This window comes from Triticum aestivum, chromosome 4A (genome assembly GCF_018294505.1).
Source record: "Triticum aestivum cultivar Chinese Spring chromosome 4A, IWGSC CS RefSeq v2.1, whole genome shotgun sequence".
In the NCBI taxonomy this organism is placed as follows: Eukaryota; Viridiplantae; Streptophyta; class Magnoliopsida; order Poales; family Poaceae; genus Triticum; species Triticum aestivum.
In genome coordinates this window covers 537,931,219-537,943,241 of record NC_057803.1, presented here as the reverse complement: position 1 = coordinate 537,943,241, position 12,023 = coordinate 537,931,219, and positions in this window count along the sequence as shown.

The following is a 12,023-nucleotide window of genomic DNA, read 5'->3' as shown; positions in this document are numbered from 1 at the left end:
CACTGCGGGCCAATTCACTTGGCCATATGGAGCAGATCGAAAACTACGCCCCTGGCCGCCAGGTCAGATTTGGAAGTTTAAACTACACAGTTGACATCCGCAGGGACTTGATCTTTGACGGATTCGAGCCACTGCCGAGCGCGCCACACTGTCACGACGAGCATGGTCTAGCTCTGCCGCCGAACAATGCCCTGGAGGCCGCACCCGCAATGGCTTCGACCCTTAATTCGGAGCCTACTGCGCCGATCGAGGATGGGTGGTTGGACGCCGCCTTGGGGGCTGCGATCCCAACGGCAATCGAGCCGAACACCAGCCCCGCACTCCGCGAGACTCGTGACTCCAGGGAGCCGGACTCCGAACCGTTCGCGCCCCTGCCGATCGAATCAGATTGGGCGCCGATCATGGAGTTTACTGCCGCGGATATCTTTCAGCACTCGCCTTTCGGCGATATTCTAAAGACACTAAAGTCTCCCACTCTATCAGGAGAGCCCTGGCAGAGCTACGGTCAGCAAGGTTGGGATGCGGATGACTAAGAAATTCAAAGCCCACCCACCACCCACCTTATAGCCACTGTCGACGATTTAACCGATATGCTCGACTTCGACTCCGAAGATACTGACGGTATGGACGCTGACGCAGGAGACGATGAAGAACCAGTGTCTATTGAGCCCTGGAAAGCCACCTCGTCATATGACGTATACATGGTGGACGCACCAAAAGATGACGACGAGGAGCGGAAGGACACACCGAAGGCTTGTTCCCTCGAGAAGCAGTCAAAGCGGCAACGCAAGCGCCACCCCAAGTCCCGCCTCGACAGAAATAACGATCACACAGACTCAGCGCTGGAGCATGGCGAACCGCTGCCGGACAACGGCAATCCGGATAATCAAACCGAACAAACAAATTCTATCAAGGACAATATTCCACACGATATAACGCCGGACAGGCACCCGGAGCAGCAGAATGCCCGTAAAAGGCTTGTTGCCACCGCGAGGAGTCTCAAAAAGCAGAAGCAAAGGCTCAGGGCTGCGCAAGACACACTCCAAATCAGATGGAGTAAAATACTCAACACAGCAGCGAGGTACGGCGACAATCGCCCCTCCAAGAGCTACCCAAAGCGGAAGCTGGTACCCAAATTCGATGAGGAGGCCTCAGACCCTCCACAACCAAACATCAAAGCAGCCACCTGGCCAGATAGACGACCCCTCTACCAACACACGGCGGCATACAACGCCACTCACAATACAACACGCGACCTAGGCAAGGGCTCGCACCCAAAGGAAGGCGCAACAAGATCCATCTATGGACCACGCAAGCGCGCCCCAGCATACAATGCAATACAACAAACATCTGAACAACGCGGCACACCCAGCTACAGGGGTGCCACACACCCCCTGTGTTTCACCGATGAGGTGCTGGACCATGAATTCCCAGAGGGATTCAAACCCGTAAACATAGAGGCATACGACGGAACAACAGACCCTGGGGTCTGGATTGAGGACTACATCCTCCATATCCATACGGCTCGAGGAGATGATCTCCACACCATCAAGTACTTACCCTTGAAGCTCAAAGGGCCAGCTCGTCACTGGCTTAAAGGCCTCCCCGAAAGCTCCATTGGAAGTTGGGAAGAGCTCGAATACGCCTTTCGGGAAAATTTTCAAGGGACTTATGTCCGACCTCCGGATGCGGACGATTTGAGTCATATAACTCAACAGCCCGGAGAGTCAGCCCGAAAGCTTTCGAACAGGTTTCTTACTAAAAAGAACCAGATTGTCGACTGTCCGGACACCGAAGCCTTGGCAGCTTTTAAGCATAGCGTCCGTGACGAATGGCTCGCCAGACACCTCGGCCAAAATAAGCCGAGAACGATGGACGCATTAACAAACCTCATGACCCACTTTTGCGCGGGTGAGGACAGCTGGCTAGCCAGATGTAGCACCAGCGACCCCAGTACATCTGAAGTTAGAGATGGAAATGGGAAATCACGGCACAACAGCAATAACAAACGCCGGAATAAAGAAGACAACACGAAGGGCACGGCAGTAAACGCCGGATTCGAAAGCTCTCGGCCAGGTAAGCAAAAGCCGCCCTCTAAAGGCACCAGGGATGAACTGTCCAGCCTCAACAAAATTCTGGACCAAGTATGTCAGATCCATAGTACCCCTGGTAAACCTGCTAATCATACCCATAGAGATTGTTGGGTCTTCAAGCAGTCCGGCAAGCTCAACACCGTACACAAGGGGGAGGATACACCAAGTGAAGACGAGGACGAGCCTCCCAAGCAAGACACTGGGGAGCAAAAGAAATTTCCACCAGAAGTCAAAACAGTAAACGTGTTACACGTGATCAAGGGAAACAATGCGGCACTCCCAGGGAAATATACCCAAGTGCCTGTCACCGCGAAGTCCTGCCACTGGTCGTCTCAACCGATCACTTTCAACCATCGCGATTACTCAGCAAGTATCCGGCGTGCAGGATGGGCTCCCCTGGTATTAGGCCCAGTAATTGGCGGATATCACTTCACACAAGTATTAATGGACGGTGGCAGCAATCTAAACCTAATATATCAGGATACAATCCGCGGGATGGGGTTAGACCCAACAAAAATTCGCCATAGCAATACTACCTTTAAAGGAGTAACGCCAGGCCCAGGGGCTCGCTGTACGGGCTCCCTACTACTACAAGTTATATTCGGCTCCCCCGATAACTTCCGTCGCGAGCATCTAACCTTCCACATCGCTCCGTTCCAAAGTGGCTATCAAGCACTGCTCGGACGCGAAGCTTTCGCTTGCTTTAATGCAATACCACACTACGCCTCCCTCACACTCAAGATGCCCGGTCCACGTGGCATCATTTCAGTGAACGGAAATATCAAGCGATCTCTGCACGCCGAAGAGAGTGCGGCTGCCTTGGCAGCCACACACTAAAGGCGCCCGAACCACCGAAAGCATCCAGTAGGTCGTCAAGACCTCAGACACAACTAACCAAGTCCGGCGCCGCTATTTATACCGAATAAATGGTCACACCCCTATTTGTCAATGCAAGGGGCTCAACGCGCGTAGACAAGTGGCAATCTTTTCTCATCTTGAATTATACATGGTTTCTTTAAAAACTATCTTTTTACACGACAACTTTTTCACCTAAATTCCTCTCTTTTACAGACGATCATCATGCTACACCCGTCCAGGATACGGCACAACGGAGACACAGGCGCAGACGTGCAGCAGGGACCCGCTCCAAGGATTCTTTTTAGATTAAGACCCTGCGTAAACCTTTTTTACTGTCTCTTGTTAATACATATCCACCGTTGAGAAGGATGCTGACGTCTTGGCATGTGGCCACGCCAGAACAAGGCACGTACCTGGACACAAGGGGCTTCTTACAAAGGCCATTATCCAGGCCCGGTTTATACCACAAAGACCGAATACCTTAGGGAGTGTTCGGCATCGCGAGTTTGGCCCTATATGCATCAGCTCGGAATCATTGTCTTTGGTCAAATGTTGGGTTTGCCCGGCTCTTGTGTTTTGGTGCCTTACGTTCCGCTTTACCGGCTAAGGTAGCACCAGGAGAACTACTGCGATTGTGCCCTGGTTCATCCGGACGAGCACCTCAGTAGAGAATGCCGAAAACTGACTGTCATGATATAGCGTGAGACTGGTCAACCACTCGATGACCTGTTGGAATGTTAGAATTCCTCTGCTTTAATGAAGGGCCGTTTTCCGGCCAGGCATGTACGCACCCCGGGATCAGAAGAGTGCGGAGCCACCAGGGGCTATCTAGTAGCCCCACTGTCAAACTCCTATGGCTAAGTGAAAGTGCTAAAGCATTATAGTCCGGTTGCCTCGCTCGCTCTGCTATCACCTCCTTAATAGGACCAAGACGTTGGGTTAAGTGTGAACGTGTGTTTTTGCGAGCACCTCCGCATTATATGCGTGGGGGTTGAAGCCGACGACTGCAATCTTTCAGGTTATACACATGTATACATAAACGGCCGCCCAGGAGGCATCATATTACTTTCAGGCAAAAGTATAAAAATAGCCTTATAAAACTTTATAAAAGCATTTTCGCTTACAATGAGATTATATATCACTCAAACATAATATTTTTTGAGCACTGGGTCTCTATCAAGCGAGCACCCTCAAGAACTTCTTCAAAGTAGTGCTCAGCAGCCATTCGGCCTATCGCCGAATCCCGCACTGCAACAGTGGTGGCATCCATCTCCGCCCAGCATGCTTTAACACGGGCAAAGGCCATCCGTGAGCCCTCTATGCACGCCGACCTCTTCATCGCATTGATGCGCGGCACCATGTCAAGGAACTACTGCACCAAGCTGAAATAGCTATTCGGTTTCGGCCTTTCCGGCCATAGCTGATCCACAACAGACCTCATGGCGCGTCCGGATAACCTATTCAGTTCGGCCCATTCGGCTAATTGGTCAGTCAATGAAAGTGGACGCTCGGGAGAATGGAATTGTGTCCAAAACAGCTGGTCCACTTCATGGTCCGTTTGACCCTGGAAGTACTTGACCGCATCGGCAGCGCTCGCCGACAAATCCATATACACATCCTCCGAACTCCACAGCCGATCCAGAGGGGCATACCGTGGATCTCCAAACTTCCTCCACAACATAAAGGATTTCCCAGCTACAATATCCCCGGCTTCCCGTAGCTTCTCCTTCTTTACCCTCATAGCAGAGCGGAGGTCTTTTCTCGTCGCAGCAGCCTTCTCAAGGTCCGATGCCTTTGCCTGGTTTTCCTTTTCAAGAACCCGGCAACGGTCGGCGGTTGCTTTTAATTCTATGGCCATCTTGGCCATCTTATCTCGGCTCTTGCCATGCGCGGCCTTCTCGGCTTGCAACTCTTTGGCCACCTTCAAAGCAGCCACATTACCCAACCTCGCTTGTTCCTTGGCTCGGGCAAGTTCTGCCCGCAAGGCTTCAACAGTGGCAGCTCCATCTGCAGTCACAATATATTAAAGATACTGGCATCATGCTGCTCTTCCTATGTGATGTTTACCAGATAATGACACTTACCCTGTGCCTCGTCAAGCCTTTTGTTAACAAGCTCGATGTCGGTGTCTGCCGTATCTAACTGCCGTTTTAAATAGGCAAACTCGCTAGTCCGGCTAGCCACCGGAGCTTCCATCACCTGCACATAGAGGCAGTATGATTATTACCTAGGAATATGATCCTCTATTCATCGTCGTTTCCGACGACCACCAGAGTCTCAGGGGCTACTATCTACATAGGGCACACCTAGCATGTGCAGGACTATTATACATTATTTTACGTACCTCAAAGCCTGTCAGTAGACTCATAAAAGCTTTATGCAATCCGCTTTCGGCGGACAAGATTCTCTCCATCACCGTATTCATCAGCATACGGTGTTCATCTGAGATGGTCGCTCGCCCCACCAACTCCCTCAGAACATCCGATCGCGCACCAGACGATGCCGGACTCTTTTATCTGTTCTCTTCGGGAGCCGGACACTGGGAGCTTCGGGGGTCAATGGGATTATCTTCTGGCCTCATCGGACTCGGAGAGGCCCTCCGCGACGACACTTCGGGGTCGCCCGCTTCTAGAGCGGAGGAGTCCGGAGGAGGCGTTTCGCTCCCCATCATCTCTCGAAGAAGATCCCCCGACGACGAACTCATTTGAGAGGGGCTAAGGCCCGAACTGCAAAGATATATGTGGTGGTTATTTTCTTAGAAGAAAAAGATGGCATACATGTACTATTAAAGTATTTCGGGTCACTTACGACTCGCTGGAGGACTGATCCCCCCGCGGACTTGGTGCGGCAAAAGCACCCCCCGAGGTAGGACCCTATGTGGGAGACTTCTTCTCCCGTTTGGAAGCTTCGGCTTCCGAATCCCCGGGCGCAGTCCTTTTCCTCCTCCGGTCGTCTTCCTTCATGGAGACGCTCGCTCCCTCGGTTAGAATGGGCAGCGTTGGGGGCCCGCGTCCGCCCATATTATCCTCCCCGGTATCTTCCTTCAAGGGCTCCGGGCAGGGTGCGACCGGGAGCATCTTTTCCAGTACCGGATTTTTCAAACCCTCAGGGAGGGGGGCCGAACACCGAATCAACTTCGCCTTTGTTAGCCAGTCCTGGTCAAAAAGCGAACTCTCAGAGATAACTTCGTAACAAATGAGAGATAGTATGTTCGGCCGGAAGATTCCTTACCTGTTCGGCGGCGCGGTTACTACTCAGGCCCACGTCCTCGGTGATTTCCGGACACTCTACCTGAGGTCCGAAGAATGACTTTTACATCTCCTCATGCGTCAGGTCGAGGAAATTTTGAATGACACGCGGTCCTTCGGGATTGAACTCCCACAAGCGAAGGGGTCGGCGTTTGCAAGGCTGGACTTGACGAACCAGCATAACTTGTATTACCGCAACCAAACTAAGATCTCCATTGAAGAGATCTCGAGTGTGGCTTTGCAGAATAGGCACGTCCTTGGCTGGACCCCAGCTCAGACCTCTATTGATCCATGACATCAGTTGTGGTGGAGGGCCCGAGCGGAAAACAGGGGCGGCCGCCCACTTGGCACTTCTAGGAGCCATGATATAGAACCACTCCTGTTGCCACAATTCAGACACCTTTGGAATGGAACTTTGGGCCAGGGGGCTCCCGTCATCTTGCGTATTGAGGCACCTCCGCACGCTGCATGTTGCCCCTCGATCATCTTCGGCTTTACTTCAAAAGTCTTGAGCCACAGGCCAAAGTGAGGGGTAACCCGGAGGAAGGCCTCGCACACGACAATAAATGTCGTGATATGAAGAAAGGAGTCCGGAACTAGATCATGGAAATCTAGCCCGTAATAATACATCAAACCCCTAATGAAAGTATCCAGAGCAAGGCCTAGACCTCGGAGGAAGTGGGAGACGAACACGACGTTCTCGTTGGGTTCGGGGGAGGGGACGGCCTACCCTCAGGCGGGCAGCCGGTGCAAAACCTCGGCGGTCAGATATCTGGCCTCCCTCAACTTTTTGATGTCTTCTTCTGTGACGGAGGAAGGCATCCATCGGCCTTGAAGGCTAGATCCGGACATGATTGAGGGTTCGGAGCACCTGACCTGAACCTTGGGTGTTTGAACTTGAGGTGGGGGAAGGATTCGATTGAGCACGGGAGGGAAAAAGTAAAAACCTTGTCCCTTTATAAAGAGGGTGAATATCAAGCGTCCTCTCCATGGCCGTTTGGACTTGCCTATAGTCTAGGAGTCCTAGAAGCGGTTGGGTTACCCACACCCGTATTAATGAGAATCCCGGAATAAGGAGACACGATCTCTGCTTTAACAAGACGTGCCAAGGAAACCGCCTCGCATAACACGCTAAGATGGGACAGTAAAACGATTCGAATAAAGGCTTGGCCGTGGTGTGATGTCACACTATGGAATACGTCAGCAGATTAGATTTGTGTAAATATTATTCTCTCTATGGCAATATGTGGAAACTTATTTTATAGAGTCGGACACTATCTTTGTGTTCAAAATCTTCTATGAAGTACTTGGAGGAGGAACCCGCCTTGCAATGCCGAAGACAATCTGCGCACCGGACTCGTCGTCATTGAAGCCTGGTTCAGGGGTTACTGAGGGAGTCCTGGATTAGGGGGTGTCCAGATGGCCGGACTATACCTTCAGCCGGACTCCTGGACTATGAAGATACACGATTGAAGACTTTGTCCCATGTCCGGAAGGGACTTTCCTTGGCGTGGAAGGCAAGCTTGGCGATACGGATGTGTAGATCTCCTACCATTGTAACCGACTCTATGTAACCCTAACCCTATCCGGTGTCTATATAAACCAGAGGGTTTTAGTACGTAGGACAGCACATTCATACACAGCAATCATACCATAGGCTAGCTTCTAGGGTTTAGCCTCTCTGATCTCGTGGTAGATCTACTCTTGTACTACCCATATCATCAATATTAATCAAGCAGGACGTAGGGTTTTACCTCCATCGAGAGGGCCTGAACCTGGGTAAAACTTCATGTCCCTTTCCTCCTGTTACCATCCGGCCTAGACGCATAGTTCGGGACCCCTACCCGAGATCCACCGGTTTTGACACCGACACCCCTCCTTATATAAGTTGAAGGGGTTGGCTTACATGTAGAGTCCTAGTAGGATTAGGACTAGTCTCTTTTCTATTACAAGACGGATAGGAATCCAGGTCTTATTTAAACTGTTTAAGTCGGCCTGCTGGGCCACCTCCCATGATGGGCCGCGGCCTACCTCCATGAGGATACCCGTGTCCTATATCCACGACACTACTAGCGCCAAGCACGATGTTCCTTGGATCATTTGCAAAAAATCAAATTTAGCATTTAATGCTCTCCACTGGCTAGCATCTGCGAGGTGTCTCAGCTTGAGATCATCTTCGTCTTCTGGCTTCACCCTCTCCGCGTGCCAGCGCATAAGCTTTGCTTCCTTACGATCTAAGAAATACCGCTGTAGACACAGAGTGATTGGAAAGTACCATACAACTTTTTTGGAGCTTTCTTTCTGGCCTTTTTATATCGTGAAGCATTGCACTTTGGACAGATGGTTTTTTCTGCGTGCTCGTTCTGATATATGATGCAATCATTGATGCATATGTGTGATATCTAATGTGTGGCAGATCAAGAGGGCACACGATTTTCTTTGCCTCCTCGACACTAGTAGGACACAGGCTTCCCGTGGGAAGAACCTTCTTTAGATACTTCAGAAGCTCATCCAGGCTTGCATCCGTCCATTTGTTTTTTGCCTTCGTCTTTAGAAGTTCTAGTGTGAAACTCAAGCGGGTCACATTGGGATCGCAACCATCATACAAAGGAGTCATCGAGTCTACCTCCAGTTGCGCCAGTTTGGCCTCCTCTCTAGAAGCAGGTCTGTCGCTAGTCATCTTCTTGCGAAGCAGGTCTCGAACATGCGGGGCAGGAGGGGGAGCATTGAAAGGAATAAGCAAGGTGCAAGGAAAGGGGGATAAAGGAAAGGGGAGGAAGAAGAGTGGGGAGGAAGAAGGGGGGGAAGGTGGTAGGTGGCTGGTGGCCATAGCAGTAGCGCGGTCGCGCTACTACTATGGGCGCCTGCAAAATATCTACGGCTAGGTATTGCACTACCTATAGCGCGGGCTAGGATAACACGCTACTGGTAAAATGTTATCGATAGAAGAAATAGCAGTGGTGCGTTTAGGTAAACAGGCGCTATAGATCCTAAACTAAAAGTAGCACCGGTTAGACGACTAGCACTGCTACTATTTATTGATCAGAGGGTGTGGTGTGTTACACTTAGCAGTAGCATGGTACTAGGAAACAAGCGTTGCTGCTAATGAATACCAGTAGCGCTCTTTCTACCCAACGCTACTACTAACTACTAGTAGCGTGGGGTCATAAACAAACGCTACTGCTACACTTCTATCTATAAGAATTTTCCTAGTAGTGTAGTTTTCAATGGTGAACATCTCTATGTTGATCATATCTACTATATGATTCATGTTCGACCTTTCGGTCTTAGTGTTCTGAGGCCATGTCTGTACATGCTAGGCTCATAAAGTTTAACCTGAGTATTCCGCACGTGCAAAACTGTCTTTCACCCGTTGTATGTGAACGTAGAGCTTATCACACGCGATCATCACGTGGTGTCTCGGCACGACGAACTGTCGCAACAGTGCATACTCAGGGAGAACACTTATACCTTGAAATTTAGTGAGGGGTCATCTTATAATGCTACCGCCATACTAAAAAATAAGATGCATAAGAGATAAACATCACATGCAATCAAAATATATGACATGATATGGCCATCATCATCCTGTGCCTTTGATCTCCATCTCCAAAGCACTGTCATGATCTCCATCGTCACCGGCTTGACACCTTGATCTCCATCGTATCATCATGGTCGTCACGCCAACTATTGCTTCTACAACTATCGCTAACACATAGTGATAAAGTAAAACAATTATATGGTGATTGCATTTCATACAATAAAGTGACAATCATAAGGCTCCTACCAGTTGCCGATAACTTTTACAAAACATGATCATCCCATACAACAACGTATATCACATCATGTCTTGACCATATCACATCACAACATGCCCTATAAAAATAAGTTAGACGTCCTCTACTTTGTTGTTGCATGTTTTACGTGGCTGCTATGGGCTTCTAGTAAGAACCTTTCTTACCTACGCATCAAAACCACAACGATGTTTCGTCAAGTTTGCTGTTTTCACCTACTACAAGGACCGGTCATAGTCAAATTCAATTCAACTAAAGTTGGAGAAACAGACACCCGTCAGCCACCTTTATGCAAAACAAGTTGCATGTCTGTTGGTGGAACTGGTCTCATGAACGTGGTCATGTAAGGTTGGTCCAGGCCGCTTCATCCAACAATAACGACGAATCAAAATAAGACATTGGTGGTAAGCATTATGACTATGATCGCCCACAACTCTTTGTGTTCTACTCGTGCATACCATCTACGCATAGACCTGGCTCGGATGCCACTATTGGGGAACGTAGCATGCAATTTAAGAACATTTCCTATGATCACGCAAGATCTATCTAGGAGGTGCATAGAAACAAGAGGGGGAGAGAGTGTCCACGTACTCTCGTAGACCAAAAGCGGAAGAGTTAGCTTAACGCGGTAGATGTAGTTGAACGTCTTCTCGATTCAACTGATCAAGCACCAAACGTACGGCACCTCCGAGTTCTGCTCACATTCAGCTCGATGTCGTCCCTCGAACTCTTGATCCAGCAAAGTGTCGAGGGAGAGTTTCGTCAACACGACGACTTGATGAAGGTCATGGTGAAGTGATCCGCGCAGGGCTTCGCCTAAGCACTACGACAATATGACCAGAGGGGTAAACGGTGGAGGGGGGCACCGCACACGGCTAAGAACAATTGATATGTATTAGGGGTGCCCCCCTGCCCCGTATATAAAGGAGGGAGAGGGGAGGAGGCCAGCCTAGGGCGTGCCAAGTGGGGGGGATCCCACTTGGACTCCTAGTCCTATTCGGCCCCCTTCCTTCTATCGGAGGGGGAAAGGGGGAAGGAGAGGGAGAGGGAGAAGGAAAGGGGGGCCGCGCCCCCTCCCCTAGTCCAATTCAGACTCCCCATGGGGGGGCACCTCCTTGTGGGCTGCCTTGCCTCCCTCCTATGGCCCATAGGGCCCATTACTTCCCCCGGGGGGTTTCGGTAACCCCCCGGTACTCCGATAAATACCCAAAACACTCCGGAACCATTCCGGTGTTCGAATACTATCGTTCAATATATCAATCTTTAACTCTTGACCATTTCGAGACTCCTCATCATGTCCGTGATCTCATTCGGGACTCCGAACAATCTTCAGTCACCAAAACACATAACTCATAATACAAATCGTCATCGAACGTTAAGCGTGCGTCCCCTACGGGTTCGAGAACTATGTAGACATGACCGAGACACATCTCCGGTCAATAACCAATAGCGGAACCTGGATGCTCATATTGGTTCCTACATATTCTACAAAGATCTTTATCGGTCAAACCACAATGACAACATACGTCATTCCCTTTGTCATCGGTATGTTACTTGCCTGAGATTCGATCGTCGGTATCTTCATACCTAGTTCAATCTCGTTACCGGCAAGTCTCTTTAATCGTTATGTAATGTGTCAGGGATATACCCCGCGGTGTAAACCGGCCGGAAGTTAACCCGGCCGGACTTGGCGGTTTATCTGAAGACCCCGCTTACACTTGGCGAGTTACTGGCGACCCGCCCTGACCTTGCGGTTTACAAGCAACCCACCTGGTCATTATAACTCACTGGTGATCCGGCGTGCGGGACAGACGGATGACAAGGCCCAAGGCCCAGAAGGCCGATTCACGTTTAATGGTGGGCCGGTTTAAGAAGAAAGGCATGAGGAACGTTTATCTTACAAGGAGTTAAGACCCGGACTTGTATCCGGTTTGTATTAGAGATAGACTAGTCCTAATCCTAATAGGACTCCACATGTAAACCGCCCCTTCAACATATATAAGGAGGGGCAGGGCTCCTCAAAGGGAGAG